The sequence below is a fragment of the Physeter macrocephalus genome, chromosome 13 (genome assembly GCF_002837175.3).
Source record: "Physeter macrocephalus isolate SW-GA chromosome 13, ASM283717v5, whole genome shotgun sequence".
Lineage (NCBI taxonomy): Eukaryota > Metazoa > Chordata > Mammalia > Artiodactyla > Physeteridae > Physeter > Physeter macrocephalus.
Genome location: NC_041226.1, coordinates 12785367 through 12793293, shown reverse-complemented (window position 1 = coordinate 12793293; position 7927 = coordinate 12785367). Strand labels below are relative to the sequence as shown.

General features: G+C 39.2%; 1 protein-coding gene and 1 long non-coding RNA gene across 2 annotated transcripts in view; both read left to right on the top strand.

Moving 5' to 3' along the window:
• CCDC169 (coiled-coil domain containing 169) overlaps window positions 1–7927 on the top strand; it is a gene marked incomplete at its 5' end in the record, with an annotated part of 49272 nt that overhangs the window by 7925 nt on the left and 33420 nt on the right.
• LOC114487518 (uncharacterized) lies at window positions 315–2720 on the top strand. The gene is made up of 3 exons (XR_003682680.1): window positions 315–501; window positions 1092–1178; window positions 2703–2720. It is a non-coding gene; the product is annotated as an uncharacterized lncRNA (long non-coding RNA).

Below are 7927 nucleotides of genomic sequence, written 5' to 3'. Positions count from 1 at the left end.
TGTGTGTGTGTGTGTGTGTGTGTGTGTGTGTGTTTATGTTTATTAGTGTTTCTTTTTTTTCCTTTTTATTTCAGGTTGTCAGTTGTTACCTGTTGCCCTAGCTGTTCCTTTCTGTAGTAATTTGCAGCTCCTTTTCTGGGCTTTGAGAAACCAAGTAACCAAAATTGTCAGACTTCTTGAGGCCAACTTTAAAGGGTTTTAAGTGGTTACATGGGGAGCTTTGAGCTTTAGTGCATTTTAGTGTCCTTCCGGACCCGGGTAATCGGAATCCTGCGTTTGCCTGATAACTAATTCTCAACCAGGCCTTCAATAAGTGATGTTTCATATAGGTTGTTCCTGAAGTAGTGGTAGGTTACTGTGTATTATTTTTCTCATGTTATTTTTAAGTGAATCATAATTAACAAAATGTGTTTAATAATAGGGATATAGTGCAACTCTCAGTGCTTGAAATAAGACACAAGATAGCAGAACTGGAAACCAAGCTCAATACTGACGATGAAGGTATATAAGTAAATATTTTTATTTATGACTCCTGTATAGCTGTTGTTCATTTTACCAAGATACCTATAGTACATTAAATTACATATTTGGAATAATAGTGTCAAGATTTCTGTATTGCTTTTTGGCAGCATTAATAATAATTTAATATAGAGGCTTTAAAAACGTATTTCAGAGTGTCAAACTTGTTACTTTACAATTATTTGTCTACTTACGAGTTCAAAATGTTCATTCTTCAATTAGCAAAACTTTTGTTATGTGAGATAAATACATTATTTCCTTAGTAATAAAATATCACACGTTTTCTATATAACTCAAATAATAACCTTTATATCTTAACTGCTAGATTTGGGATATAACCTTAAAACCCTTATCTAGGTTTTGGCTATTTGTTTGTGTTGAAAGAATGGGGGAGGGGCAGGCGAGTGTTGCACACACACACTCATCACACACACACCTACACACAGGAACATACCCATATATCCTTAAAATTTATAATGTCTAAGATGTTAATTTATTACACAAATATTGATTGAGATCCTGCCATATGTCAACACTTTGAATGGAAGACCTTTCTTTTCCCTTTTCTAAAGAGTTTCACTGACTATTGGGAGGAAGTGTCAAACTAAAATATGAACAGAAGTAATACAAGTTCTGCATGAGGAGAAATAGCAACTCAGGTAAGGGGAACCCAACACACCTGAGGGCAGAGGAGGCAGTGTTGAACTGACTACTAAAGAACAGTAGGAGTTTATTAGGGTTATGGGGGTGGGCTTTGCTTCTTAAACCCATTCATACTTTTCTTCTATTGGGGAAGCCGTGAACAAAATGGATTAGTAACCATATGACAAATATAATGCTACTTTTCATAATACCCAGTGCTCTGTTAAAGCTTGCTTGGAGAACACTGCTTTGTCCAAAGGCCGAAGTAGCTTCCTACGTCTCCATGTCTATATCCTTAATAAAACTGGCTCTGTGGAGGCAGACTGTGAGTACACTTACCAAGTAGTTGCATTGGCAAGGCTGGCTGGAATTTCCTCATCCATCTAACTACAGACGAAACACGACATGCTCATAGATACACACACAATGCAGTAACTATGCCCACAAGTAAAATGTAAGCCCAGCAAGTCGTATTATCAACAGCTCTTCTCACGGGGAAGAGCTGGAATATGGGTATAAAGAGATAAGGTAAAATGGTAGGCGAGGAAGTTTTTCCTCAGTGGGCCAAGCTAAAACCTAAGGTGAAGGGCAGAAACCTTTATCCCTTCTTCAAAATCAACTAACTCCAGGAACTGTGTCAGGTGAGGTGGTTATTATTATTCCCATTTATGGAAAAATGAAGTTCAGGAATTTAAGTAACTTGCTAAGATCACGGAGCCAGGGTGTGGCAGAGCCATGATTTTAGCCTAAATCACCTGTCTACCACCACCACTACTACCATGACAACTGCTGTCTCCCCACATCAGCACTCAGTAGTTCTGGTTATCTACTGCTGCATAGCCAACCAGCCTGTCGTTTAGGGTTCTAAATAACATATGTCTCTCGCAAGTCTATGGATTGACTGGGTTCATCTGGGAAGTTCTTAATTGGCGTCTCTCCTGTGATTGCAGTCAGAGATGTAGTCTGGTGCTCAGTCATCTGAAGGTTCAACTGGGCTGGACATTTCAAGATGATTCACCCACATGGCTGGTGACTCACCCTGGGTGTTGGCTGGGAGCCCAGCTGGGACCACCCATCAGAAGTACCTGCACATGGCTTTGTAGCTTTTGCTTCTCACAGCATGGTGCCTGGGTTCCAAGAGGCTGTATCCCAAGAGCAAGCATTCCAAAAGGCACTGTGACTGAAACTGCCAGTCCAGTTAAGGGCTACTCCCAGAACTGGCAGCGTCATTTCCATTATATTCTATTGGTCAAAACAGTCATTGATTTGAGGGAATGGAGAAAATCTACTTGTCAAGGTCACATTGCAGAAGAACATGTGGAATGGGATGGATTCTTGCAGTCATCTTTGGCAAATTGTCTGCCACAGGGAGTGTTAAACATAATGCCTCTTGAGGAGAACTCTTAAGTAACTGATAAGGGTGGAACATAGATTGTAACAAGAATGTGACAGGAGATGAGATAAAAGGTTTTTTGTTTTTTGTTTTTTTTCGTGGTACGCGGGCCTCCCACCGTTGTGGCCTCTCCCGTTGCGGAGCACAGACTCCGGATGCGCAGGCTCAGTGGCCATGGCTCACGGACCCAGCCGCTCCGCAGCATGTGGGATCTTCCCGGACCGGGGCATGAACCCGTGTCCCCTGCATCGGCAGGCAGACTCCCAACCACTGCGCCACCAGGGAAGCCCGAGATAAAAGTTTATGAAGAAGATGAAGAATAGTCTTTAATATGATGCTGATGAATTTGTATTTATCCTGAAGGCAATGGGGTAATATTAAAGGAGTTTTTAAAATAAATTTTTTATTGTTTAACATTATAAAAGAAATAAATGCACAAGTGATAACCATGGATACATCTGTTTAGGTAATTCTTTCACACATTCCACTTTCTACTCAAATCTCGCTACCCCTCTCTCCATTCTCACTCTCAGCGAATGAGCTTACCTTCCTCTTTCAAGGAGAACCAAAAAGCAATCAGAAGAGGATTTCCACGATTCTACCAAGAAAGCTACCCACCTACATATGTGCATCTTTGCACATCCTCTTACTTCCCTCTTGTTCCTCTGCATATTCTGTTACTCTTATTTAATGTCAATCCCTCCACTTGTACAACAGATGCCATTACTCTCACCTCCTCCAGGACATCACTCCAGCGATTGATTGTCCTCTCTCTTTGCTGCACCATTTTCCCTGCTCCACTGAATCATCCCCAACAGCACAGAAGCATGCCGAGTTTATTTTATCTAAAAAACAGATAGCAACCCTTCTTTGGCCCCACGTTTCCCCTTCCCCATTATCCCCTTTCACCTTTCACTGCTCTGTGTACAGCAAAACATTTCAATAGAATGGTTTTTTTATTTGCACTCTTACCTGTTTATTCGTGTTTAATCTACCTGTTTTGTAACAGGATTAATTTTTAGGCAAAGCAGCAAGCAGAACAAACTTCAAAGGGCTTCACATTTGCATAGTGGCCTTTTGAAGCCTTTTAGGATTCATAGGAAACTATATTCAAAAAGAGTGGTTTATGTTTTAAGTAAATCTGAATTTCACCATCTTAAAACTTGGCCACAAGACAACAGGAAAGAAAATGTCCAGGAGACTTTAAAAAAGTGAGAAGAGTCAGTATTGGTGTAGGGGTTTAAGTGCATTTCAAAAAATTGAAACCTCACCACTACCCTTTGAAAACAGTATCACCTCATTTTATAGATGAAAAACTGAGATTCAGGGATTCTAAATGTCTTTCTCAAGGCTGTAGAGGTGGGGAGGGATAGATCTGGAATTGGGATCCAGGCATTTTGCCGTCAGATCCCAAACTCAGCCTCTGTTTCTTTCCACTTAAGTTTCTTAGGTTTGCTTCTAAAGTTTTTTCATCTGGAGAAGAGAGCCTTGATTTACTGAGGCTCTGGGACGTTGCTCATCTAGGCATAGAAATGGGCTGGATTTGCCCAGCACAAGCACGATTGTCTTATTCTCTCTTGGACTCACTCCAATCAGAAGTTTCACCTCTGATCAACTGAAACTGCTCTTATCAAGGTCACCAGTGACTTTCAATTTGCAAAATCCAGTGTCATCTCTCAGTACTCATCTTGACATTAGCAGCACTGCCAGAACTGATCACCTTCATCATTGAAACCCTTTGCTCACGTGGCTTCTGGAACACCATGCTGTCTTGGTTTTCTTCATACCTACTGGCCACTCCTCACTTCTCTTCATCTTCATGAGTTCTAAAACCTTGGAGTGTCTCAAGGCTCAGTCCTCTGACTTTTCTTTGATACATACACCCACTACTTAGGAGATCCCCTCTGGTCATATGGTATGAAATGCTATCTGTATACTGACAACATACAGATTTACATCTCCATCCCGAACCTCTCCTTTCAGCTCCCTTTGAGTCTTCATTTATAGGCTGGTTTCTAGTTAAAAACTCTTTGGCTATTAAGTAATGTATTAGTAGATCAAATAGTTTTTTAAAACTCGTCTCAGTAAATTCTAAAAAATGTTTTGATAAAATTCAATTTGTCTTTCTTATTAAAAAAATATATTTCTATTTATCTTGAACTGGCATAGCACTTAATGATGAAACATTAGAGGCATTCCCATTCCTGGAAAAAAGCAAAGATGCCTCCAGCCACCATTAAAATTTAATATTGTTTTGAAGGTTCCAGTCAAGCAATAAAATATGAAACAGAAATAAGCATTATAGCTATTAGGAAGAGATAAAATTATTATAATTTTTAACTTTTATAATTTGATATCCAGAACTTTCCAGAGGACCAACTGAAAAACTAGTATATTAGTTTATATATATTATATATATAATATATATTAGTTTATATATATATAATATACTAAAAAATTAGAAAATGGTTGTATACAGAAGTGGAAGAAATTTTTATTAAAAAAAAAAAAACACTAACAATAACCAGTTAGAAAATAGGGTTTTTTTAATGATTGCACAACAATTCCAGCCTGAATCATAAAATGTCTGACAATACCCTTGATAAGAAATATTCAGGACTTATATGAAGAGATAGCAGAAGACTATGACTATAATGGAATAATAACCATTCAGCAAGAATTCTCACCCTTGTCCGCAATCAACTTGATGTACCCTGCATCTGTGGGATACCAGAATAGGCAATGAATCATCCCAAATTGAGGACGTGGACTTTGGGAGCAACGATATATATATTTCGTTCCCCTTTTTCTCTTTTGGTGAGTGTGTATGTTTATGCTTCTGTGTGTGATTTTGTCTGTATAGCTTTGCTTTTACCATTTGTCCTAGGGTTCGGTCTGTCCATTTTTTTCTTTGTTTTTGTTGTTTTAGTATAGTTTTTCGCACTTGTTATCATTGGTCGATTTGTTTTTTGGTTTGATTGCTCTCTTCTTTCTTTTTTTAAATTACTTTTTAAATTTTTTTTTAATAATTATTTTTTATTTTAATAACTTTTAAAATTTATTTTATTTTATCTTCTTCTTTCTTTCTTTCTTTTTCTTCCCTTTTATTCTGAGCCTTGTGGATGACAGGCTCTTGGTGCTCCAGCCAGACGTCACGGCTGTGCCTCTGAGGTGGGAGAACCAAGTTGAGGACATTGGTCCACAGAGACCTCCCATTTCCACGTAATATCGAACGGCGAAAATCTCCCAGAGATCTCCATCTCAACACCAAGACTCAGCTCCACTCAACGACCAGCAAGCTACAGTGCTGGACACCCTATGTCAAACAACCAGCAAGAAAGGAACACAACCCCACCCATTAGCAGAGACGCTGCCTAAAATCATAATTAGGCCGCAGACACCCCCAAAACACCACCAGACGACGTGGATCTGCCCACCAGAAAGACAAGATCCAGCCTCATCCACCAGAACACAGGCACTAGTCCCCTCCATCAGGAAGCCTACACAACCCACTGAACCAACCTTAGCCACTTGGGGCAGACACCAAAAACAACGGGAACTATGAACCTGCAACCTGTGAAAAGGAGACCCCAAACAGAGTAAGTTAAGCAAAATGAAGTTTAACAAGAGGACCTAGAAGAACTAAAGAGCAAACACAATGATGAACAACACAATAAATGAAATTAAAAATTCTCTAGAAGGGGGCTTCCCTGGTGGTGCAGTGGTTGAGAGTCCGCCTGCCAATGCAGGGGACACGGGTTCGTGCCCCGGACCGGGAAGATCCCACATGCCGCGGAGCGACTGCGCCCGTGAGCCATGGCCGCTGAGCCTGCGCTTCCGGAGCCTGTGCTCCGCAACAGGAGAGGCCACAGCAGTGAGAGGCCTGCGTGCTGCCAAAAAAAAAAAAAATTCTCTAGAAGGGATCAATAGCAGAATAAGGCAGAAGAACGGATAAGTGACCTGGAAGATAAAATAGTGGAAATAACTACTGCAGAGCAGAATAAAGAAAAAAGAATTGAGGACAGTCTCAGAGACCTCTGGGACAACATTAAATGTGCCAACATATCGAATTATAGGGGTCCCAGAAGAAGAAGAGAAACAGAAAGGGACTGAGAAAATATTTGAAGAGATTATAGTTGAAAACTTCCCTAATATGGTAAAGGAAATAGTTAATCAAGTCCAGGAAGCACAGAGAGTCCCATACAGGATAAATACAAGGAGAAGCACACCAAGACACATATTAATCAAACTATCAAAAATTAAATACAAAGAAAAAATATTAAAAGCAGAAAGGGAAAAATGACAAATAACACACAAGGGAATCCCCATAAGGTTACCAGCTGATCTTTCAGCAGAAACTCTGCCAGCTAGAAGGGAGTGGCAAGACATATTTCAAGTCATGAGGGAGAAAAAGGTCCAACCAAGATTACTTTGCCCAGCAAGGATCTCATCCAGATTTGATGGAGAAATTAAAAGCTTTACAGACAAGCAAAAGCTAAGAGAATTCAGCACCACCAAACCAGCTTCACAACAAATGCTGAAGGAACTTCTCTTGGCAAGAAACACAAGAGAAGGAAAAGACCTACAATAACAACCCCAAAACAATTAAGAAAATGGTAATAGGAACATACATATAATTACCTTAAATGTAAATGGATTAAATGCTCCAACCAATTGACATAGACTGGCTGAATAGATAAAAAAACAAGACCCGTATATATGCTGTCTACAAGAGACCCACTTCAGACTTGGGTACACATACACACTGAAAGTGAGGGGATGGAAAAAGATATTCCATGCAAATGGAAATCAAAAGAAAGCTGGAGTAGCAATTCTCATATCAGATAAAATAGACTTTAAAACAAAGACTATTACAAGAGACAAAGAAGGACACTACATAATGATGAAGGGATCAATCCAAGAAGAAGATATAACAATTGTAAATATTTATGTATCCAACATAGGAGCACCTCAATACATAAGGCAAATACTAACAGCCATAAAAGGGGAAATCAACAATAACACAATCATAGCAGGGGACTTTAACACCCCACTTTCACCAATGGACAGATCATGCAAAATGAAAATAAATAAGGAAACACAAGTTTTAAATGATACATTAAACGAGATGGACTTAATTGATATTTATAGGACACTCCATCCAAAAACAACAGAATACAATTCTTCTCAAGTGCTCGTGGAACATTCTCCAGGGTAGATCATATCTTGGGTCACAAATCAAGTCTTGGTAAATTTAAGAAAATTGAAATAGTATCAAATATATTTTCTGACCACAACGCTATGAGACTAGATGTCAATTACAGGAAAAAAATCTGCAAAAAATACAAACACATGGAGGCTAAACAATACACT